Here is a 26,508-nt window from a genome sequence, read left to right on the forward strand (position 1 = left end):
TTTGATCATTCGAAGTTGTTTTACAATTTTCGTTGAAATCAAGTTAGATTTGTGATATCGACTTTTTTTACGCACTGTACGACGATCCTTCGTAATAATTTTGGATCCACTATTCCGAGTTTCGTAATTTTGCCGTCAGATTAGCGATTAACAGAAATTTTCGGCTTTTGAAGTGGCTGATATTTACGGGTTTCAACTCAACATTCGAGAGTTCAAAATGAACGCTACTTATGTATCTGCGCTCGAGATTAACAAATGGTAATTAACCGATCCAACGAGTCGATTTCATCAGAATACAACAATTTCTCGCATTTGCGTAAAAATTGTGTCCGGAATTTGAAATATCAAAATTCTGAATTCAGATTCAGAAATAATGATCCCAAAGTCCCCGGTTTTTCAAATTTCTCATCAATGTGAGGTGAGGGATAATTTATTTTCCAAATAAGTGAATAACCATCTTTAGGGTGCTTCGTCAGTAAGCTAGATATACAAATTTCAGTGATACTCATTTCTATGATCTTCATTCCGAATGCTTTACTTTCCGTGAATACTTCGATTCTTGTGGAATGAAAGAAAAGCGTAAAGAGGGAGAAAGAGGGGAGAAAGAGAGAGAGAGAGAGAAAGAAAAAGGATAATATAATGGTAAACGTTGCGAGTAAAGCCATGACCAGTGTTTTTCATCTGCGTGGCAGACACCTGAAAGACACCCTCGACATCGGATGAAAGTTTGACGTGTCGGTGGTGGAAACTTTATCCCTTGAGGGTAAAGAAGAGGCGAGGGATAAGATTTTTCCTACGGTTTTTTTTTTTTTTTGAAAAGAAAAAAAAAAAAAAAACTTCGAAGTCTCTGACAACGACAATCAGGAACTGGGAGCGACGGAATCCATTAATCGAGTTCTCACCCTTCCTCACCCAGATAACTCCCTCAGGTCCAACCCTCGCTGCTTGCCAACCGTCTACGCGACTTTTGGCATAGATTATGCCGGCGATCTTCTCCGCCAGACAAATCGGCTTTACCGGATCTCCAGATTTTCGCGAAGACGAATATTCGTCTCTTTCTCTAAGTCCTTTCTCATTTTTCTTTCTTATAACATCTCATCCTCCGTGAGCCGGCATAAATCTGTATTGTTTATACTGGCCCCTGGGAAAAGGATTTATTCTCTAATACGTGAAACTATTCGAATTTAAAAAAAAAAAAAATTAACTAATCCATTCAATTCGGTGCATTAATTCACTCGATCGATGAAGAATCTATAAATATCTATGAGTTTGGAATGGACGAATGAAATTGTTTTGGTCTTACGTTAATTGAAAAATGAGGCTTCGTTTCGTTATCTTCCGAATAACGCCAGGAAATACAAGATTGAAGGTAGCCGAATATCGCTCTCTGGATACACGTCAGGCTTTTGGCACCTGTCGAGTTATCTACTCATCATATACGTATGACGTGCTGGTAATTTTATGCAATCTATAGGCAAAAGGACAGGGGTTACCCAGTCGTACGGTTTAATTTAAATTACAGGTAATAACGCAGCCGCGAGGCGTTGGGAAAACCGTTGAGATGTTAATTTGGCTACACGTACGCACGCCTTATTTGTATAGATGTGTATATATATTATACCGAGGGGATAATTGTGTTCGAATTACCCTCATTGCTGTTCTGCCGTGATTTCGGTGCCACTTTGAGGGTAACATCTGCACCTCTCTCTCTCTCTCTCTCTCTCTCTCTGGTTTTCATTTAGATAGAATTACTATCTAGATTGTAAGCATGGATTCAAGCCAGTCGGAAAATTCTAACTACACCCGCATTCAGACAATTGTTTGTGAACATTTACGGTATTGTTAAAATTTGTTGGTATGTAGAATGTGATAACGATCTGAACGTGCTAATTACTATTAATTGCAGCTCCACTCTATCTTTCGGTTTCAACTTCACGAACAGTGTTTGTGCTTATTTTTAATTTAATTTTTGATGTATGATACTTGTATGTTTTTGTATCGTACGACTTGTTACAAGTCAAGGTAAATAAATCGAAAAACTCACTCTCTCTCTCTCTTTTACTTTCCGTTCTCTGTGAAACTCACTGTAAACTTCCGCTACGATTTATCGTGAGGATAATTTTTCTGATTTCAGGGGATGCGGAATAAATCCAACAGTGACACCAGGTGCGGAAAATAAGGATAAATATTGAAGAGACGAATGGCAAAAGACGGTTTTATATATCAAATAAAAATACTTTCGACGCTTATTGAGTTCTGCCCTTGCTCCTGAGAAAAAACAAGTTTTCCCGATTCTCTTGGGGGTAGATATTGACTTGACTTAACTTCGGGCGCGTCAAGTCTGTTTGAGTCAGAAATGAATTGAACAAATACAGAAGAACCCTACCGCGTTAACAGGTTCGGCAAATTTAATCACATATCGCGAGAAAAACGCAACTAGGGAACCGTTCTATATTTCATTTTATCGAACTCGCGAGATTGAATGAGATAATTATTTTATTCTTACTTGTTATTTTCGTATAAATCCTGCTATTGAAAAGTAATGATCAGCAATATTTGTCACATAAACGAATTAAACAAGTAGACGAAGATATGTGTAAATTCGACCTTATGACCGCTGATGTGAGAACGAACGGACCAAGTTTCTTGACAAAGGAAGCGAAATACAGTGACTAATAAAAAACCTGAAACCTTCTCCGACATTTCAGCTTCAAGTTCGAACATTTAGACGTATTCAAATACGAACAAAAAAATTATGACAACCTTGTGAGAATTCGGAAAATTATCAATAATAGACTTCGATTAATCTACTCAAATCTAATTAAATCTGACGGATTTCAAACAGTTTAAAGATATTTCTATTCTTTCCTGCTGCGATTTGTTTAAAAAATCGACAAACACGTGGGAAAGAAAGAAAAGAATCAAAAAAAGAACTGAAACAATGTCTTGTGCAACGTGATACATATCGATCCTTTAAATCTTTTCCTCTTACCGTGTCAAATTATATGAAACGAATAGCTTGGCCGCCGGTATATCTGCAAGGTTGCAGAAACTAATAACGTCGTTGGTACAGGGAAATACCCGGAGTAGGTATATTTTACCCTAAAAGCGAATCGGGGACAGAGTTTACTTAGCGGTATACCTATCGGAGATTTGGCACATATAGGTAGTTCGGTAACCGGGCGTGGATCTATTGAGGTCATGCTGGTCCAGTGACGCTAGGGCATCCACCCGATGGCAGATCTGGGTCAAACTCCGTAGCACCCTCCCTTCTACCTTTTCCTCCCGGCCCCGGGTCGCGGTCCATGTCGACAGATACTTCACCCAGGGTAGCGGAATTCTCTTACCTCCGTTGCCTGGGTACGGAGGTTGCAACGCAGTCGCGGTGAAGCAGAGCGAAAGGAAAATGGGTGGAAAATCTAATCGAAGAAACTTTCGGAATTTGGATAAGAAAAAGAAAAAAAAAACGAAAGAAAGAAATTGGAATGAAAGGAACTGTAAAAAATAAAAGTGGGGAAAACAATTTTCTTTTTTTTTTTATACGTTTGTCGGACATTGTTTTTGGTTGACGATACTTTGTGATAACTCTTTTTATAGGTATAATTTCGGTACGGAGAAACTTTTATCGTGAAAACATAACGTTTGTCAAAAGTCAATCGTCGCACATCCATGGGAAGCCTGTGCATCACTGAAACAAACTTGAATTTCTAACCATTCGGGGTTGATTCTCGAGAATAGAAAAGATATTTCTCATCGCGAGATTCCAATTGTTAGCTGGAGAATACTTCTTTTTTTTTTTTTACACCGTCGATGCTTTTCAGTGGAGAGTTTGAATTTTAGATTTTGAGAAAAATTCAGATTTTTATTAGAAAAATTTTTTTATTTTTACCTGAATTTTTAATCGAAACTTGGCCGTGCACGAATTTCGATTCATTTAAGGAGTTTGAATACAAGAACTTTATTTTTGAACGATTTTTAGAGCAGATTTTGAAACCGTCTCGTTATATATATATATGAGACTGTTTCAAATTAGGGTAACATTTTTTCTATTTGTCTTTGTGGAATAAAGTCTGAACATTAGTTTTTGCCTGTAATACTGCCTCCGCTTCGGGAGGATTTTTAGTTTTGCAAAAACTGACGTTTATACCCCGTTCCAGGAGGGGGAAAAAAAAAAAAATATACATTGCCCTAATCTGAAACAGTCTAGCACACATAGTTATATTATAAGTCGTATATTCTCTTTCAGTTTTTCTTTGGGGCGTCGAGAGTCGGAAGGGTTGAAGTGTACTCCCAACATCCCCTCCGTCTATCCGTGGAGGAGTTGAGATCGATAATAGTGGAATTTACTGCACGTAGCGTCGCCAGGTGTACAACAAAGAGTCACGACCCGTGTAACATGCACCATGCATAGTACCTGTGGGATACCGACGGAGTTTTAAGCCTTTGCGGGCTAATTCCAAGGAGGGGGGAAAAAAGGGTAAGGATAAGGGTGGGATGGAATGAGGGAAAATTGCTCGAGAAAAGAGGTGCAGAAAGTAAGAGGCAGGGGGTGAGAGAAAGAGGGACGGCGGGAAGAGGGTTCCATGTTTTTAGACGGCGTTATTGTTCCCGCGAACGACAAGCCTTGTATATCAAACCCTCGGGCGAGTTTGCAGTTTTTGTAATACATAGATACTTGAAGTAAAAATCTACCTGCCGCAACCTTCCTACGCGCGTATTTATATATATATATATATATATATATATATATATATATATATACAAGTAGTCATAGATGCAGATTTCTTATAATATACATACGAATTATACCTAGAATTATTTCGTGGAACTGCTACATCGGGAATTTGACTCGTAAAGGTAAATTCTCGCCTGCATTTATCCGATTCGGGGTGAATTTTACTCAAAGTCGCCTGAATTTATGCAATTTAAGATACACGTGATCGAAATACGCCTGCATTTATGCAATTCAGGGTACACATAAACGCAATACGCCTGCAGCTATACAATTCATGATACAAGTGACTGAAATTCGCCTGCATTTATGCAATTCAGGGTACACATAAACGCAATACGCCTGCAGCTATACAATTCATGATATACATGACTGAAATTCCCCTGCATTTATGCAATTCAAGATACACATGACCGAAATCCAACGGCATTTCGAGAATCGAAAGTATGTCTTAAGATGTATTATTAATCGTCATTTATCTCGTTCGCGATGGTCGCACTCCTAAATACCTGCAATCTTGAACTAGGAGACAAATATCGATCGATAAAACGTATTCTGAATTGCACAAATTCAGACAGATTTATATCCGTGGATTTACGCTTTTCCGCCCACATTTTTAAAAATCCTTTACTATTATATGGAAAATTTTGCACGAATTATTGCGTATTCGGCTGCTGATTGGCTGAATGCCCGTCGATTTTTCGAATGATTTCAATATTTCTCTCACCACAACAGTTGATTTTTATCGTACATAGTTGACGTTATAAAATATGAAAGTAAATATTGTCTTTCTTGTCGCATTATTTATTATATACACGGAACAGAATCGAAGATCGTGAGAATCGTCGTAATTAAATTTCGACGAAATTTTGTGGCCTTTCATCAACGTCTTTACAACGTTCAAGACTCGGCAACATTTGATTGAAATGAAATATACAGGCATCAACCATCTCGGCAATCTAAACTTGTATATAAAAAGTTTGATGGTCTTTCGAATACTTTTACCGCAATTAAAAGTTAAAGAAAAAGTAATTAAAAAAAGAAGCCATGGGTATGAACGAATACCCAGCTATATAATACCAAATATTCAATCCAGATCGTCAAAACGTTACCAAACTGCCGTTTTCTATGCGCTGTTTCTCTCATTACTCTGGTTGAAAAATTCAACAAATTTTACCATTCTATACCACCAAAGGATCAGATATGAAAGAAACTTAACAAGATAAAACTAATAAAACAAAGTTATATGGCTCAACGGTAGGTTTGTAAGTACATATACGGGTTTCCCTTTTTTTTTTATGTCTCCTTTTCTTTTTTTTTATCGACGACAAGATATCACGTACCGGTAAATTTGATTAGCATAGAACCCGCGCTGATTCAGCGGAACTTGGCATATATATCTGGATAACAAGCTATCAACGTGGGGCATCTGTATAGCCTATCTATAGGGTATATTTTGATTACGGAATATTACAGTGGCTTATAACATTAGGCCTCTCCACCCCCACCGTCGCTTTCAGGGAATCAGCTCCCCGCGCGTAATGCGAAAGTAAACTTGGCGTAAGCTCTGTTTTCAAAACAATTTCCGATTTTAGTGCTTACGCACATATATATATATATATATATATAAAATATACATCTATATATAATTTTATATATATATATATGCACAGCGTGGACCCGGAGGTTGTACCCTTCCTATCTACGTACATAGACTACCGGTTGGAAATATTGAGCGCAAGCGCGCTCGCATTTTACCTTTGCGTGTGTAAACACGGTAGAAAATCCGTAACGAACGGAACTTGATAATTGATGAACGGTTGCACGAGTGCAATAACACCTTTAAAAAAACTTTGAAAAGCAGCCCTCGCTGGTTTAACGATAAAAAAAACAATATACGATTGAAGAGTATAAAATTTGATCAATTTCAACACTGATTTTTCAACGTTGTATATAACAAACACAGTATATTAATACTGGACGATTTGTAGCGAATGAGATTTGCGATGAATGAAATTTATGCGGAAAATTAGATATTTCTAATACGTACAAAGAAAAACCGGTAATATGTCACGAAAGCGTGCGCGATTATTACATCAACCTCATTCGTTGAATGACAAGAAAGTTATACAAAATTCTCCCTTTTTTTTTTTCTTTTAATGTACCATTCGTTATTCACAAAACATGTGAAAAGTTAAAAACGTCAAGAAAACAATGGGGATGGGCATGAAGAATTTGTTTTTAACACACGAGAAAGAAATAAAATTTCCTACTTCTTCAAACATGATTTTCTGAACTTTTTCAACTTTTCACATATCGTCGAATCAAAAACGATGAAATACATAAAATTGCGGGCATTTCCCAGGGTGAAAAAATGTAACCTTTAGTTTCATTGAATTAACACTTGTTTGGTGAATAATTTTCAGAGAATTAGTTGTCCGAATAAGAGATAAAAGGATATCAGGCGTCAATTTTTTTTTTTTTTTTTTTTTTTTTTTACGAAACGAGTTTATAATTTGAACAGAAATATTTTAACCGGTATAAAATTGGTTTGCTTGAAAAATTCTGTTTTTGATATATACCTTAATTATCTTATTTATTTTGCGTTTTCACCGCCGAGCCGTTACACTGTCATTATGTTTCATATTGCTATTGTCATTTTGATATTAGTTTGGAGCTACGGTTTAAGGAAAAATGGTAAATCGAGAGTCGCGAATTAATGTATTGCGAAGATTTTCATTTTCCACATCAGTGCCGAAGGTTAGCAAGGTTTTACATTGTGGTTCTGGATTATGCAACGGCCATTGCCGTGGAGTGAAACATATATACGTCTGTATTAAGTATGCATTATACAAAAGGTATTTTCTTACGGCCGTACGTCAAATAATTGCTTGCCGTTACCGGCTTTAACAAAAGACCTGCCTTATACAACGGGTTGGTTTTACTCCCCCGCTCTAAGTATGTATGTACTTGATGCATTATATACGTATGTATACATATAATATGTACAGTATATTGAATCGTCTACCCCAAACCACGATGAGATGAAATTTATTCTCCGGGCTATTTAAACCCCCGGTGCACTTGAAAATTCACGAGTATTCGTTATGCTTCGACAACCCTTTAAGCGACGCGCGGTGATAATTGTTATTTTAAACGCTTGAAAAGTAAAATACCGTTTTTACGATTCAGAATTTTTCTCATTCGTGTGAAAAAATATTCAAATTCTCAACGGTTCGACGTTTTTTTTTTGTTATAATAATTGAACTTTTTGCGGTGTAGAAGATACGGCGGCATTAAAATAAGTGTTATACAGAAAAATCTGATGTGGAAAATATGGATTTTCAGTCACTGGAATTAGTTGTAGGCTATTGTTTGACAGGTTTGAAAATTCGGAACGAAAATTACGGTCACAGGTACGATTTCGCGGATGCTTAATAATGCGAGAAGAAAAAAAAAGAGACATTTTGTGCAATGAAGTTCCAACGACAATTTAATATTAATTATCTTAATAAGAGTTGAAAATTTAATAAATCGTACACCATTATATGGTAATAATTACTCCGCTCAATGCTTGTTCGGTTATTAAATACGCAATTCGTTACTTGACTTCAGGCAGAATCGCGTGGGAATTGTTGTTGCGTAAAATTCGTCGTTCATAATTCCCGTTACGACCATTTTCACCCGATTTCAATCAAGCAATTCCACGGTCTTTTCTTATTTGGTAATTGTCAGCTGTTGTAAGTCTTGAAATAAATTCGGAAAAGCTTTTGTCGACTTTAAATCCCAACTTTTGGATATGTAATATTTTTACCAAATTCAATCTGTCTAACATTCCGATATTGCAGTCTACGAATACCACGATGAATTTCTGAACCGTTAAAGTCGCGTGGATTGATTGTCATTTTTCGCTGGATGATTCGGAAACATTTAGACATTATTTTGGAATCTTTACCATAATTAATTCAACCCTTTGAGTCACACATCATTGTGTTGAGTCAACTTTTATAACAAGATGGTACTCTACGATTTTTGGGTCGCTGATTACGAATCTGAAATCAAATTTATAAAATTCAAGGTAGCAGATCCAATATGGTGGACAAAAATTTCATATTTGACTGAATCCGGTCAATGAAAACTCTATTCAGGGGTTTTCGGGGTCGCCGATTGGATTCGCCATACTGAATTTTCAAAATCTTATTTCAGATTCATAATCAGCGACCCCAAAAATTTATGATTCATGTAAAACATGTGTACGTGTAGAAGGGTGACCATCACAGAAACGAATTATTCCTTCAATTTTCACGATTTTTTTCAATTAATTTGTATGTAACAATAATATTTTACATTATATCGGAATAAATACTCTCTAGCAATCAAAGCCTATTGGTGTACTATGAGAAATAGCAAAAAACCGCAAAGAAATATGGTGAAAGGTTCTCTAAATATACAAAAAATGGATATAAAATAAGTGGTGAGAATACTTATCACTAAGATTCAAAAGGTTGATTCAAAAAATAATCTCACCAGTTGCCATTTAATCTCTAATGGGTATATTATTAGGCAAATTTTTTTCTTCGAGAGAAAAATGTATATTTTCAGAGTGAGATAGGCTGCTGTAACGGAACTGAGCTACTACCATATTATATTACAACACACCAGCCCCTACAATCACGTTTTTATAAGGTTTTTCTAACCCCTTTACAATTTACATATATATTGCCACTCTGTCATCGCGATTGGTCAAAAACAAGTGTCGACACAAAAAATGCCGAATCAAAAACTCAAAGAAGCTATTGAATTTTGTCGAGGGAAATTTTATCCAAACAATAACTGTCATTTTTTGACTTGGATAAAAAAAAAAAATACATGTTTTCATCGCAAGTTTCAATCAACGTACCGATCAATTATTATTAACAATTTTGGATAAACCGTAATATTTTATCGCCGTTTGATCGGAATATTTTCGAATCGGAGCTGAGGATGGAGCATCAAAGGAGAAGATTTGACGCTGTTCGGTTAGTTAAAAAAATTATTCCACCAGTCGAGCCCGGCTGATAACAAAGAAGTAAACAATTTTCGAAACCTGAATTATATGCGTTATATTTTCCAGCTCCAATTCATTTCGGACTTGTAACTTACGCTGCAAGTTCGCTCGGCTTCTTGAACTATATCGTATAATAAAATATATGAGAAAAATAGACGGAATAACAACAATAATAATATGGAGAAACGTAACGACTGCACAGAGTGGCGGAGGAAATAACAAGTAGATAAACAAGGAGAAGAATAAGGAGAATAAGAAATGTTATTTTTACTTTCGTCGAGTTGAGAATTCTTCGAGCGAGAAGGGACCGCGTGAGGGATGAAAAAAAAAAGGAAGAAAAAGGGAGTAGCAACTTGACGGCACAATGCGCTTTAAATAATTGGTATATATACAATATGGAGCAATTGAAACCAGTCGGGACGCGAAAGCTCCGGAATTTTTTACTGGAAAAGAAATAAAGAGAAAAAACATAAGAAGAAGGAGAAGCGGAGCAAGAAATCGATACCGCATAACTTGTTTCGTCGAAAATCTGCTCCAGAAGATTATCTTTATCATTTTTATGACGGTTACTCACTCGACTTAAATTTTATTAATCGTAGTCAGTTTTTACGAGACCGACAAACGCGCATATTTCCGCACAGAAATGTAGATAGAATGAAAAATTTTCGCTGAAACTTAAAACAGCGAACTTTCTCACGAAATGTTAAACTTCAGATAAGGGTTGGAGGACTTTGAAAAAAGTTGTTTCTTATGAAACACTGTGTTTTTTACGATTACTGTGACTTTTTGTTGAAACGGCTTCCATAGTCAAAAAGATTAGATTTCTCTGCGTTGAAAATACCTTGGATTATATTTATTTTTTTCCAATAATGTTACGGTGAAAATTCGATAGTGAGAATCAATTTGTTTAAAGGCGAAAAGTTGATCGATCTTTTTTTCCTAAATCGTGATAGCTAGATATCAAAAGCTTGCAGGATTTCAGAATCTTACGTACGTTGCAAAAAATATCGAAAAATCGAAACTTTGTCCCTTAATTAATTGGTGAACCTGTCAATATATATATATCAGTTCGAAAGAATAAAAAAAAAACGAATAGATGTTTGGGATTCTGCGTGATAAATACGACGTGATAAAAAATGACAATCTTTCATACGACGCGATGAAAAATAGCGAGAGTTTTGATTAGTTTTGCGCAAAGAGGCTGGAAAGTCGAACGAATAGTGGATGAGAGGAAAGCGGTGAAAATACAAATGAATAAATGAAAGAACGAACGACTCAATGAACGAATGAAATATGTAAGGGAGGTAGAAAAATAAAAAAAATTCCCCTGATATAATTAGATTGGCTGTAATAAACAGTAGAATCAGGTTACACAGCGAAAGTGTATAAAACATAGTCACTACCACGCAAGAATATAAACTAATACTGCGGGAAGACGAATAGTCGTCGAAGATAAGAAAAGTAGGAAATATCTCGCTTTCGGAATCCTCGGATGGGAAAAACTACTTACTTACACAGACGAAACTTTTTCACCCAGTTACGCAACACCTTCATAGCGTATATACTATATATGTATAGATGTTTATCTGTCCGTCTGTATAATATAACTGAATTGGAACGAAATGTTCGAACGAGAATTTACGATAACTGTATATGGATGTAGGTATGTACAATTGTACACACATGCGTACATAGACGTCGGTGGTGAGTATTCTGAATAAAATAACACTTGATTTTCGACGATTTATTTTATTATTCACTGAAAATCTACTTGTTTTATACATATATATATATATATATATATATACATATGCATATACGACTCCACCCTTTCTACTCATGATGAAACGTAAAAGAAAAAAAAAAAAAAAAAAAAAGGAAAAGAAAAACCAGAGAGAAAGAACGAAGAAACGAAATTTACGTTGCGAAATGTACAATTTTTGCGTACGGATTCATGCAGAGTGTGCGGTTTTGTTCTTACGCTTCTCAGGTCTCGTAAAATTTTCAACCCTCCCTGCATACATGCGCTTGGATATTTTTCACCCCCGCTGGTGCGATACGCCCTCCAACACTTACGCTGCTGATATGATCCGCGGATATTTTATTATTCACAGTTTTAGAGGAAAAAAACCGAGGAGACCGTATCAACCACGTTTATACCTCGCATAGATGTGGATATTTACGTGACTGGCGTGTTTACCGCGAGGATAAAAATCAGAAGACGGAGAAGATGCAGCGGTAACGTGGGAGGAAAGTTTCCTAGGGAATTCAAACCTCGCAAGGTTGTTCTTTAAACATTTTATTAAACGATAACATTGATATTGATTATGCGATCGATGAAAGAAAAAGTAATCGCTGGAATACGAATTGGAATGTAAATAAATAAATAAAATGGCGGACCACACTGAGAGAAACTTTTAGTTCTTAACTATTTTCATTTTTTACCACAATCGAAAAATACAGTTCTAGGTAGAAAATGAAAATTAGTTTTCTAGCCATTGCCGGAAAGTCTAGTATCCGTTACTATTCTTTCTCGTTACGATCGCTGTTGCTAGATTTTTTTGCAACTGTTGCGAAAATTTAATGCTTGTGCAACAATAAATTGACGTTAAAGCCTTGTTTGACTAAAAAAGTAGAGTAAACCGAATAAACTGATTTTGCGTTGCAATTACCAAAAAAGGATCGACGATAGCGCAAAATGGTTAGGCGTACCTCGTTTTTCGTAATTTCAACAATATTCAAACAATTTTTTTAACGATACCTGTTTTACTAAATTTTTCTAACTATTGTACCAAATGAAATTTTTCTCATTGTCAGTGCAGGAAATGTGACGGGCGGTTTGCGGGATTCGGAAAATCGCGAATTTAGGTTGCGTTGTTGAGGCGAAGACCTCAAACTAGGTCAACGGATCGTTCGCTTGTACCAACTAATAATCAACTGTATTCTCATCAGTTGTATTGTTCCGCTACGGTGGCCATTTGGACCACCATTTTTCACTTCGAGAGTTGAAATACGAGCATAATTTCTAAGCAATTGGTAATCAAAAAAGTTGCACATAATCATTTCGATTCGAATCATTCGTGGTTCGAATTACGTGCAAAATTAGTAAGAAGTTTCGTAGGTGAAAAATCGATAATTTTCATTCAATTCATTGAGAGTTGATCGTAGACTGAGTATTTGCCCGATTACTATATTGTTAAGCTGCAAAGATTTATTTTAAAATACAAAAGTAGCAAATACAGAAATTATTAAAAAAGCTCAGTTATTGACGCTCAAAATTGTTAAAAATATAGTATAGACGACATTTAACTTCACTCTACGATAATATATTTTATTCAGAAGACTATTTTCTACAAATTTATTTATTGTGAAATTAATTTTCTTTTTTTTTTTTAACATTTAGGTTTTTAGTTGTACAACCTTGCGCCAATACTGATTATGCTCAAGAATTGAAAATACTCTGACGGATAAAATATGCCATCGTACAGTAAAATCTAACGAATATATTAGATTTTCAACCATTTTTGTTTCTAATACCAGTATTCTCTATTTCTGTATTTTTTAACGAGGTTATCTTCGTAGCTCACCGACACAACAATTTAATAAATAATCAATGCACAGCAATCACGCACTGAGAAAAGTAACCGAAACTACAAATTTTTCTTGGTGCGTAACAAAATTAATAATAAGGATGAATTTTTGGTCAACCAACTTTCGTATTATTGATCAAACCCCATACGCGACACTCACTTTCTTCTCATTCTCGCTTTTTATCATCGTTGCAACATATTTTAAATTATATAATTCGAGATAAATTTCCAAACGCGGCTGGATTCTTAAAACATTCATCGTACAGATTGTACCTATGTAAAAACCATAACGACAACTTCATTTTCAATGTTAAACCCTCTTCGAGCTACTGAAGAGTTTTAAAAAAGCCAACATTCGATTTCTTTAAATCGATTTCAATTTAGACTATACCGTACGCTGCTATCGCCGTCTAACCGAAAACTTACGGATTTGTTTGTTTTGCGAACTGTTATTCGTCAGAGCTTTTTCTCCCACTTGTTTTGGTCGTTTCCACCAATATTATTTGTGCCAAAATATCACGAGTCCAAAAAAGAAACCATTGTAGCCAAATCTTCGTTGTTTCTTAAATCTAGGTCAATCAGATTGGAAATTACGTTTTAAATTGTTTAAAGTTCAGTGCGTCGACCTCGGATTGAAAGGCGAGGACACGTACGAAAAAAATTCTCAACCTGGGGGTGAATTCGAACCCCCAACTCATGTATAAGCCTAAATTCCCAGAAGAAAAAAGTTTAGGGTACGAATTCACCCCCAATTTCTCGGTTTTGAGTTTTTTCCGTAAGGGGGGCGGTTTCGCATAATAAAATGTATCAAGAAACTGTAAACCAAGATTGAATGAAATCGTGCGATGGAAAAAGATTCGCGGTTGGAAGGGTCGAATCGTAGCCGAGCGAACTTGTTTCGAAATTTCTTAAAATATTCGTAGGCACTCTACCTTCTAAATTCGATTCAGCTGCCCATTCTGCATAGCCACAGCGGTCAAATTTGACTTGGCGGTAAAAAACCGTTGAAGTTGTACGTTCTGATGAAAGCTCGCTTGATTTTAGATGCCACCAGATGCAATAGAATATAGCAAAAATCTTTCTGTCGGACGGGTCGTAATCGATGAAGAGAAAATAAAGTGAAAAAGGAAATAAGAGAGTGAGGAAAAAACGTGTCTAAACCAATACTCGAGTACCTACGTGATGGAAACGTTATTTCTGTATCAAGTAAACCAGAGACGCGATTTAAAACGTTTCGCAACATTTGCAGGAATTCGAAAGAAAGAATGAAAATAACCGGAAATTTTTCTCTAATTGTAAATATTATACTGCAAGATTATATAAAACTTGAGGAGAATTTCAGGGACTCAAAATGATTTCACTGGATTAGTGAAAATTTTTAAATAATTTAACATCAATCCAAAATATTTCGTATAAGTTTTTAAATATTCTTACAACATTGGCGGACATTTTGGGTACTTGGTTTCATTGATTTCCCAAATATTCGAAAGATTTCTCAAACTTTCGGGCGTTTCTTTTACACCAGATTGCAAGTCTGGTCGATTTCTCGATTTCATCAATTTCGGATTCGTTTTGTTTACTTATTTTTGTTTATATATCATTTACATTATTTCGTAAGATAATTGTATATATTTTTTTTTTCTCACAGTTATTCGCTGATTGATTATACATCCAATATTTCACCTAAATTAAATTCGGAACTAAAGAAGGAAGAAGAAAATATAAAGTTTTCTTGACTTGGGATTCGATCTTTCGACTATTCAACCGACTTCGCGGATAAGTCGAAGAGATTGGGTTTAGATGGTTGGATGCAGACCTTTGCGCAACCCGAATGAACAATTGAATGATAACTCTGCATGACTGGACAAGTTTGGCGAGGAGTTAAACCAGAGCTTAACGTCTGGGGCACAAATCGAAAGCTCCTCACGTACCCGTCGCATAAATCGTGTAGTCTGGGTCACACATACATTTTACTTAGAAAAAATTGTTGCACCGTTGTTTTTCAACGGAACTGTATGACGGACTTTTCTACTCGAGGAATATTAAATTCGATTCGAAGCTTTTTCCTCCAATTCGACAGTTTTCTGCGGCAAAATTTTTTGCAAGCTCGATTGTAGTAGACTACGTTTTTTCATTTTCTCGTAATAATTTCATACATCGATCGTTGATTTTCCGAAACTGTTTCGTGATTCTGTTTGTGAAACAAAATAGACACATTGTTTGCTGTGAAATTATTATCGTTTGTCTTTGTTACAACGAAATTTTTTAACGAGTTCCGACAAAGATTCATCCATATTGCCATTAAGGCATTGATTAAACACTTTAATTTTTCATTACCTAAAAGTGAAATCCTTATACTTCGAATATAAGTCAACGATTTGAGAAAATGATTCTGAAACCTAGTTGTTCTGTTTTCACTTGAATTAGTTATACCCACATCACGCTTCATTCAAATTGGGTTTGGTCCTATCTAATCAATTCATTCCCCAAGCCATGAATTCACAATGAAGTCCGTTAAGCATTCTCTTCCACGGCAATAAAAACAAGCTACGCAGGTCAGCAGCGCATAAACGAAATTCATAGCTAGGTAGAAATATGTTGAAAATACGAAAAATATTGCGGATAAACAGTTGAAAATGGTGAAAAAACGGCATTTCCAAAGGAAAATGGAGAATAAAATAGCGAAGAAAGAATTCGTAAAATTGTCAAGCATATGTATGAGTTTAGTTTGCAAAATCATTTTGCGACTTGTGTATAAAATTTCAATATTACGCAATTTATTCCGTACACAATGTCATGGAATACACGAATCGTAACCGATATTTTGAACTTTCATAAAGCAGAAATGTTTTTTCTTTCATCAGTCGGCGAGGGAAAGGTGAGGAACGAGAATTTCAATAAACCAAAGGAGAGAGGTAGAGAAGTTCGTTAAAGTCAGGAAGTGGAAGCTCAATTCCGAATTCTCTAACCGCCTCTTTACCAACTGCGAGAGCTTTTACACCGCAGTATCGCCAACCTAACGCGTAGTATGCAGTATTTTGTACGGCTGTATAAAAGGAATGATAAATTAAGAGAATCTCGAGATGTGCGCATGAAAATAAACGAGCTAGATTATATAACGGCTGTAAAATTCTAGTGCCCGCCCATCTACACGTGTAGAATAAAGCTCGAATTACGCGAGCCATATAAATCCAGAAATTTATGATTGCCGGACGAGTCGTATAACAAACGAGTTTGAATCAGCGAAATACCGAAAGGCAACGGTTGGCAACAAGGAGGCAACAAGGAGGCTGGGAACTTTAACCGTGGTAATGATAATTCGGGTATTTCGAACCGCCGATTCACGCGTGATAAATTCAGACATGCGTTGCACGTGGAATAATGAAATGCAAAGCCGCAGAAATAACGCGGAGAAAAATACTGGAAAGTCGAAAATCGTGAAAGGTGTGGGATAAAAAGAAAAAAAAGAAAAAAAAAAAAAATGGACAGCTTCGTGATGCACTAGGTTTCACGATTAAAAAACAACTGGAATCTGGGTCACCCGGGGACGTTGCGAGGTGTCTTTTTTTTTTTTTTTTTCGTTTTTATTATTCTTTTTATTTTTCTGTTTTGTTGCTTGCTTGTTTGTTTGTTTGTTTGTTCGTTTTTACCTCGGTGTTGTACACGTATCTGTTTGAGCTGCGGAAATAACTTTGCACACATGCATTGACAAGTTACACGTGTAAAATGTCAAGGCGCCTCTCTCATAAACAAGACGCGGAAACTTAATTGCAATTATAATTATACCGCGACACCCGAAGATCTCGCAATCAGTGAGAGCACTTTAATTGCTAATCAATCACTTGTTTCGTTTTTGCTTTGCGCGGTATGAGATGAAGGAAAAAAAAAAAAAACAAAAAAAACGTGAAAAAAAATGTCTTCTCGCTTTTTCCCCTCACCGCTGGTTTTTTTTTTTTTTTTTCTTCACTCTTTTTAATCTTCCCTTGACATCGTCATCATTATCATTATAAACGTCATTATTATTATCATCATCATCATTATAACACGTTCTCTCCTGCTCTCCCCACTAGACAGCGAGCTTTTTTCACCGCAGCTTTACAAACGTGTATTATAATTATAACGGCTTTTTTACCGCAAGATTGATAATCACAACAGCAATGAAAATAATAATAATATTATAATTAATATTATTAAGACGTTATGATAATCATTATGGAGCGATTTAAAAATGTACCTGAATCTATTATATCTATATTGCAGTATGTAAATGTGGTAATACACAAAGTGTTACTTTTTCATGCATAAAAAAAAGTTTTCGTCGTAATGAATAAAATTAATTCAAAATATATAAAAGCATAAGTATATAGGGAGTGAGTTGTGAGTAGATTGTAATAATAAAAACGCGTGAGTGGGAATGACTGAATATATTTTCTAAAATTTATCCCTTTTGTCGCAGCTTCGATAATTTTCTTAACGTCGTAAACGTATTTACAGGTTGTACCGAGACGAATTTTTTTGTTCCCTCTGTTTTTTCTTTCTTCCTTTATTTCTCTCTTTCTATCTCGAGCGAAAGCTTGTGACCTCGATGAATTTTAATTAAGGATGTATTCATCGGTAGATTATAGTCGGAACATCGTGTCAAAGCGAGAGGGGAAAAGAAGACGTTGCGAATTCATACGGTGTTAAATAAAACTGCGTGTATGTGTGCAGTAATTGTATTGAAATTATTCTACCTTACGGTTTGTTTTAACGGGAGAAAAAGCTTTAGTGACAGTTGTAAAATAAGTAAATCAGTAACTCGAATTTGAACTGTAAAGGTTCACGTATACATATAATCAGGGAACTTAAAAAGATGCCGCGGTGGTGAAAAATTCTCTGCGTATCGTCCGACTGCACGAATTAGGTACTTTTTTTCCTTCAACCCCTTTCGAACGAAACGATGACGAAAAAACAAAGAAAGCGAAAAAAGTTTAACCGCATCGCGTAAGATAGTTAAAGTCCTGATTGTGATTAACAACAAACTTTCGAGTCTTCGACGATTATAAAATACGTGATTTGTGCAGCGAATTACTTGTGTTTTTTAGCTTTTTGTTTTATTATATTTGCTTGGTTTGCACCTGGCGTGAAAAAGTGAAGGCATTTTTATCATTTCGATTGATTTCTGTAAAGCAGTTTAGTTACAAGTTAAAGGTAACTTTTGTTTCGAACTCAAATTTATTGTCTCTTCTTGTTTTTCTCGTAGAACTTAATTATCATCCTCATCAAGATAAAATTCGATTCACTTTAATGCCTAGACGTTCGATTTACGTATTATGTTTTTTAAGTAAGTGGTGAAAATTACAATCAAACGTTGCAGGTTGAGTAAATCCCCCGCGGCTGCAATGATGGGGTAATAAAATTCCCGGTTCGTGCGAGTCAATCGAAAAACGACCCTTCTACAAATCGTTACATCGTTCATCAAATCAACGTGTAACTGCGTTACCTCGTCACTGTGAAGAAAAAAAAAAAAAGAAAAAAAAAAAAAAAGAAACCAGTGCACATTTTATTTCCAATTCGATCGGTACGCTGATTTCTGACTACCCGGAACGAAACGATATTCGCGTCCAAACACTTCGTGCGAGAATGAGAAAAAAAGAAAAAAAAATGAAAAAAAATAAAGAAAAAACCAACACGGGAAATCAGAAAAATTGCGGGATGAAATAACGAGTACAAGTGTAAAATTTCATTGATTTTACCTGTGTGGGAGATTATTCAAGTACGTCGAGGTGCATCGGCATCAACGTGGCAATTTTTACCGCTTTTCAAAGCTTGCTATTTTGAATTTCGGGGGCGTGAGGAGCACGTGATTTGTTCGGGCGCGAACCGAGCGTGTATCGGTCGGGGCGAAAGCACGTTAAGGGTGAAAATAACCCGAACCCGACCGAACCGAACGGTGGAATGACGGCTCTGACTCCAGTGGAGAAAACCGAGGTGAGAGAACTGCGCGCCCGCCGTTTCACATCGATTTTACCAACGTTAGCGCTCCGCTCGGTGGCTACCGGTTCTCACCCTCTTTCACCCCCTCGCCGCCCTTCGAGGAGGGCGAAACATCCCCGCAAATAGAGAAAATCCAAGACTCGTGTGTCCTCAGGTATATTTGGAGACGTACGCGTGTACGTATGAGCGGTACATGCGTGCCTGCATTACAACAACAACAACAACAACAACAACAACAACAACAACAGCAACAACAACAGCTAAATCGCGACAACGATAATATTTTGTGTTCATCGTTTTCCGTGGGATCCGTTTTCACGACAGGCGATGATTTTATTTTCCAGTCTTTCCACATTTTCCTTCTTCATACCTTTTTTTCCGACGTTCCGCTGGGTTCGCTCCAACACCCTTCAGCTCTTGGATCTCTTTCAAGACTTTTTACACGCGAGTTTTTCTTCACTTTGCAGTGGAAATTGAGAAATGAGATGCTCAAATCACTCGAAAAATCCGGAATAGACGGTATCGGAGACCTGAAAGATGATACGGTTAGACTGCTTTGAATTAGGAAGGTGTTTCTTCTTCTTTGGTGGAAGAACGTCTATTTTCATTAATATGAAAACGTCTATTTTCAAAATATTCTTATCGGGTATTGGATTTTTTACTCAAGTATTAAGAGGCGGTTCACAGCATGCGATTTTTGTAAGTTCAAATTAGATGTAAGGAAATATACGTATTACCGTTTTGTCACGGAACTTTCAAAAATAACTTATTAAGTTCGGTCTTGAATTAATACTGTAATTTTATTCAATTAATAATATACTTTAATTAATAATATAATCAAATTATCTTCGAAAGTAATCACAGCTTTCTTTACGTTGAAGCAAGAATATAGATATTTGCAAAATCAGAAATTCTTGTACCATTTGTTCAAAATGACGGACAGAAGCCGACTTTCCAAGATTTTCCAAAATAGATATGTTATCACTCTCGGTCACTCGAAACTTGACGTTATGCTTTCTTCGGTCGTACCAGGTCTGATTGATAATATACGTTCAACGTTATCCGTGACTGATTTTGCCGGGTGACAGTCCGGCTTTATATGTATCTCCGAACCTACTTCCGTAGCGAGAAACTTCGCTGCCTAGTGGCCGTTTTCAGTACCAGCATACCGATGTTCACGATGAATATGTTCTCTACCCGTTTCAAAGCACGCCAAGCGGTGTTTCTTTTACCTTGTTAACAAATAAGTGTAACCGATTCAACCAGTTACGCGAAACAAGCTCCGGTTAGATCAACAAAGTATGGAATTCGACCGATGTGAATTTATTGCTGGCTGGATTCATGTACTTATTATATTTGAAGTAACCAACTGCTTCTGTCAACGAACGTGCGACTTCGAGGAACAATGCATGAACTTCAAATGAAATGATATTCAGTCGACTCAATGTCGGAAACACGTGAAAAGGTTCGCTCGAAGCGATACTTCACTCGATCGTGACACGAAGAGCTTTTGTTGAATCAAGGAATTCGCTTGACTAAATCATTTTGACAAACTAACTAAATCGAAATTGTTGAATTGAAGTGATCGTATTTGGAACAAATCAGGGATACTAGATTCAAGTGTATGGACTTCGACAAAATCAATTTTTTGTTGGTTGAAGAACTCCTTTCCCTCCGTGTAGTTTTCGTAGCAAACAAGAAAATTGCAAAAAAAAATTCCTGTTTCCGGAATACAGAACGAAATTCCCGAACCCGTAAAAATCTCTGCATGCAGCATGTCTCGGGTAAATTGACTCGTCCGGTTTAAACCATTCGAATAAAAAATGGAAGTGAACAACTCGCTGATTTTTCCATCTCACGTAGTCTCGGGCGATAAATCTGAATCACCGTTTGCAGTGAAACGTCTGTACAGGTTACTTGAAAGCTTCGATGCGTTGCTTCTTCCAAATGTATTTTATTGCTGGTAAATATTTCACTTCTAACTGACAAGTAAACAAAGTTGAGCTGCCAAAAATATCATTTTTTTTTTTCTACAAAACTTTGCCCTACTTTTCGATTCTTTGTGAAGAATTTACGCAATGTCGATTATTATTATTATTATTATTATTATTATTATTTTCGGTCATTTTATTTTTCAGAGCTCTCACGAAATAAATGATAAAATTTTCACGAAGGACGTTTCAAAGAGGATATCTTTAAGCCGTCTGACATATTTTCTTTTCAAACTCTTCGCGCACGATTTCCTCTGATCGTTCTCGCAAAGTTTAAATTTTCAACGTATTTACAGGGCTGAAAAGAAAAGCAACGCATCGTTTGACGTGTCGTATTTCGATGGTGGAACGATAAGTCGATTAAGCGTGCTTCGAAAATTTTCATTACAGACATGGAAAAAGTTATAACGAATTTGAGAGAAACGCAAGTGGATCAAGATGATTGAATGAAAAAAAAAATAATTATATAAAAATCGATTCGAAAATTAGAAACCGAACTTTCGCAAAAATTTTAGTTCTATTTTATTATTTCATCTTCACCTTTTCGTTTTGTCATAGAGTGAAATCTCTTGAATAGCAATCAAGATTCTAATTATTTTCTAATTAAATACATAACAAATGGGTACACGAATACTTCTGATTTTTGCCTTGATATTCCCGCAACAGTGTTTCGCTGATTTAAAGAAGTTGTGCAATAATTGCAATCGCATGTTATGTATATTATGAAAATAAGCGTGTTATCTCGAGTCGACCATCACGTGTCTCCAGATACACGATGAGGTATTCAAGAGTCGTGATTGTATCCCCTAATTTGCGCATTACATTGAGCGAAATAAATGCCTGAAATGAGATAGACTGTATCACAAATTGTTTACCCAAACCGCAACTATGCTCAAAATTTTCCTTGATTAATTCAATCAATTATTCAATTACGAAAACATTTTTTTCTCTTATAATATCTGTCGTAACTTCATCTTCGTCATCTTTCAGTCTTTGATAAACTTAATTAAGACCCAAAGAAGTGTTTCATCAGACCAATTACGGTGAAAAAGGTCGGGGAAATTTCTTTTCACTGTCTTGAGTCAATAATATCATTAAATCGTTGATAATAGACAGAAAATATATAATCCGAGTGACCGCAATGAACAAAAACATCGACACGTGTCTTCTGTATCTTCCGTATCAACCCCACAAAATTGATTTTCAAATTTTTATCCAGAAATATATTTTTTCGTTATGGCAAAAAATTGATTTGGTTGTCTGGATTGTCAGTAACAAAAACTGAAAATTTCTCCCGGTCTACGTAATTGAGATTATCCCGCACTTAACGTTAAATGAATTATTGCATAATCGGTACCCTGTAGGGGGGAGAGGATTATAATGTTATATTATATTGGCCGCAAAGCTCCCGGCTAATTATTGTCATATCTGAACAGCTTGCAGCGAAACAAGGTGGCTCGGCGTTTAAATGGACTTTTCAAATTCATGAATCGGTAAGACAAAGACCCGGGCTCACCGAAGCTTGAATAATGAGCACCCGCACTATACAGGCGCAACAGCGCTCCTCTTTTTCATTTTTTGCCATTTTTTCTTCTACCCCCCTCTGTCTTCTTTTACCTCGATTTTTGCCTCGGACATTAGTCTGGAAGGGTTTGGGGCCTCGTACAGAAATCGATGCTGCAGCGTTTCAGTTACGGTTTCTTTGCCACGGCGGAAATTTCCGTGCCTCAAATTTCACCTGCGAGTCATTCGAAACGATTTTTCATAATCATCGTTCAAATGTCAGCTGTATTCCAATCGTGAGTGACTATCTTTGGTTTTTTACACTTTATCATCCCCATGTAGAAATATTTGCCTTCTACTTTATTACTGAGAATATAAACTACAAGGTAAAGTAGAAAAAGGGTTAGGTTTAAAAATACGACGAACGATTCTAAAAATTTGGAAAACTTTTTGCAAAAGTGAGAAAATATGTTTATACTTTCATTTTGATTAGTTCAGCTTTGAGCTTTCATCAAATTTTCCCAAATACCAGTATGCGGCTATAATTTGGATCTATATAGTGTATAAAAAATCTTTTATTCACCACGATGCGACAAATGTTTTTCATCGCGATCGATTCACTCGATCAGTATTCTGCAACCGCATACAAAATTTATACAAAGCTGCGTGCTGAGCCCTCGGTGAACAATATTGACAATTATTTTCTGTTCTCTTATCGTCCGTGCGGATTTTGTCTCTGTAGAATGTGTTTGCGGTGTGGGAGATTAGAGCTTAAATCATTTGTCAATGAATCCTGTGCTCGCTAATAATCAGCTTGATTCCCAGCCATCTCGTTTCAGCACACCTCGTAACGCTGATCAGTGCCGCAATCGAATCTCTTATACGTGTGCAAACGGGAAAAAACTAACAAAGTGCTAGGTACTGCAAAATAATCCATTTCTGCGATTATATCAGTGACAAAAATTTAACAGAATAATCTCATTTTTTGCCTCAAATATTACCGGTTTTTTTATTTATTTATTTATTTTTGTGAAAGATTTACTTCCCTCTTTCATATTTCATGTACGTATAAAAATTGAGCTTCAGCTAACAAGTGAATTTATTATTCAATTTCTTCTAAACTTTTTTATGTGTTTCCGGTATTAGACGCAAGATACCAACAGCCTTTTTGAGGGATTCGAAAAAATGTAGTTGATTTAAAAATTTTCATAATATCTGTATGTAAGTATTCCGCTCACGGAATTCCCTGACTAAAATCATTATTTTTCCCTAACATTTCGATGCACAATTTGTGCAGAAATCACTAAAAACTATAGTAACCTAGGTACAGTACGGCCAAATATATTAAAGTTATAAAAGTTTTTAAAAGTTGTTCATTCCGTTAATTATGATTTTTGAAAGTTGACAAAAAATGAAAATTTCCATTTGCTTGGTCTTGTTAAGTATATATTCAAGAAGGGGCTCCAAGAAGCGAAATATTTTTAGAGCTATTATTTGAACATTTATGCTGTTTGCAATGAAAATCGAGGTTCGAAGAATTATGACTAATTAACGAATGTGTAACTTTTTGAAAAATAAACTTAAAAATTTTTTTCCAACGGGACATTTTTCTTTTAAGCGTTAAGAATACACCACAATTCATCCAAATTTTTAAATTGATATTTAACACAGCAAAACAATTATTTTATGCGGTGTACCGTCAGGACGCGGCGCGTCTATGCCGTAACAGTTGCGCAGAGCCCTGTGTTCAGCGTTAAATTAAAATTACTAATACGGAAGATAGAATTCCTGGTGCTTCTACTTTTTTATTGGAAATTTCCTCCTCTTTAAGAATCTTTCTAAAATTTTCGCTAGCGCATTTACTTTTTGAGTTATTGCCAAAAATCTGAGGCTTCGTTTTTTCTAGACCATTAGGCGTCGGTGAACTTGCGTCTCCGCACGCAGTGACGGCCATAGATAAATCAAACCGATGTCTGCTCGTACTACTGAATTCATGTGACAATCAGCAACTAAGCTTATAATCGCCAATAAGAAGAGAAGAAAAACTGTGACGATGCGGTGATAGCATCTCAATTTTATGGACAAAGCTTTTGAAATCCGTGAGTTCTGTAAAAAGTCCCTGACCAACCAAAAAATTCCCTGACATTTCTCTGACTTTTCCCTGACATACAAAATTCCCTGACATTTCCCGGTTTTCCCGGTTTTCCAGACGGATAGCCACCCTGGAGTTATACAGGGATAATTAAAATGAAAAATCGCCAACGATCTGGCCTGGTAATTATAATCTAAGCTTTACAATTTCTCAGATTTTCTTGGAGGCTTTCCGTAATATGTATATATAACATATTTTTCTCCTGCTTGAGGCGATTTGTTGGGTAAAAATCCATATTAATAAAATCAGCCATTCTAGAATAAAATCAATCGAATCTGCCAGATTTTCAAAAATTTTGACGGGATTTGAAATGAAGCATCGATACCTCAACTTTTGTTTTATAAATACAGTTACGGTCCGGAACTTTCAACAGACCCAAAACTTTCCTGAAACGTATGTCTCTATCTTGACGATTGAGTATCATTGATTTGGTGCTATTGTCGAAAAAAATTGACTACATGTAAACAAGCATTGTTGTAAATTTCACAAAATTATATCGAATCATGTGTGAAGTTTATTTCATCTAAACGAAAACGCGTCCAGTCTCGGGATGATTGATGATCCGTGAAGAAAAAAATTTTGTTTCTTTAAAACCGGCGCGATGGAATAAACATTTTCATATTCGATTGCAAACGAGCGTCTTACTTTTATCACTCTCGGATAGCCGTAACGATCGGTGCCAGCGGTGGGATGAGATTAATCCAGACTTCGTCGTTCATTATAATCTCGGTGCGTGATCGGCTCGGAATAGCCGGTGAATAATTGCCACTGGTATCTGAGGTTTCGTGAATTTGATTGTTTCTTTTGTTACGATCGTTCCAAAAAGCGTCGAGGGGATTTCAGAAGGAATTTTGAGATATTAAATAACATCAGTTCACAAGACTCACTGAGTCTAGAACAGCACTCGAGATGACGGAGCTGCCGAAGATTGATGAAACTGCATTAATTAGACGAAAATTTCGTGCTCGTAACTCGATCCATCCGTTTCACAATTTCAAGTACGGTAATCAAGAATCTTTGGCAAGTAAACCTATAAGTAATTTCACATTCGTGTGTTTCGGAAATAGGAAAAAAAAAAAACGAGACGACGAAACAAAAAGGACTTTACGTAATTTAATTTTTGAGATATTAATCCCAACGACGCAAGTTTTTGAATTGAATGAAAACGTCCTTTCGATTGTTACTTAGAATTCATCATCGCGAACAGAAAGAAAAGTCCCCAAGAAATTGTAATGTTGCATAAGTATAGTGATTTATTTGTTGAATGCAGGGAAATTTTACTTTTGTTTTTTTTTTTTGTGAAAAACAAAATCCGCGAGGTTGTTTCGTGTAGAAAAAAAAAAAAAAAGAATGGCAACGAAAAAAATATGAGAAAAATGCAAGAGAAATATGTGGACGAAAGAGGAATATAGTTCACGTCCCGATTTCATATCAAGCGTATGAGATCCTGCCTGCCGAACTGATACTTATCATAAGCAATATTTTGCGAACGACGGGTAATAAATTATTTTTATTGA

The 26,508-nt window shown here is 36.0% G+C and overlaps 1 protein-coding gene across 2 annotated transcripts in view; it reads right to left on the reverse strand.

Annotated features, from left to right (window-relative positions):
* LOC124297878 (uncharacterized) overlaps window positions 1-19,328 on the reverse strand; it is a 34,740-nt gene extending 15,412 nt beyond the window's left edge. Inside the window, exon 1 of one of the 2 annotated variants that reach the window (XM_046749221.1) lies at window positions 19,105-19,328. The gene's annotated coding sequence lies outside the window, so the exon portion shown is untranslated. Of the gene's footprint in view, window positions 1-3,142; window positions 3,250-19,104 lie in introns of those variants that run through there. The other variant, XM_046749224.1, reaches the window with a different exon arrangement.
* Between the last annotated feature and the right edge of the window lie 7,180 nt (window positions 19,329-26,508).

The sequence above is a fragment of the Neodiprion virginianus genome, chromosome 2 (assembly GCF_021901495.1).
Source record: "Neodiprion virginianus isolate iyNeoVirg1 chromosome 2, iyNeoVirg1.1, whole genome shotgun sequence".
NCBI lineage: Eukaryota > Metazoa > Arthropoda > Insecta > Hymenoptera > Diprionidae > Neodiprion > Neodiprion virginianus.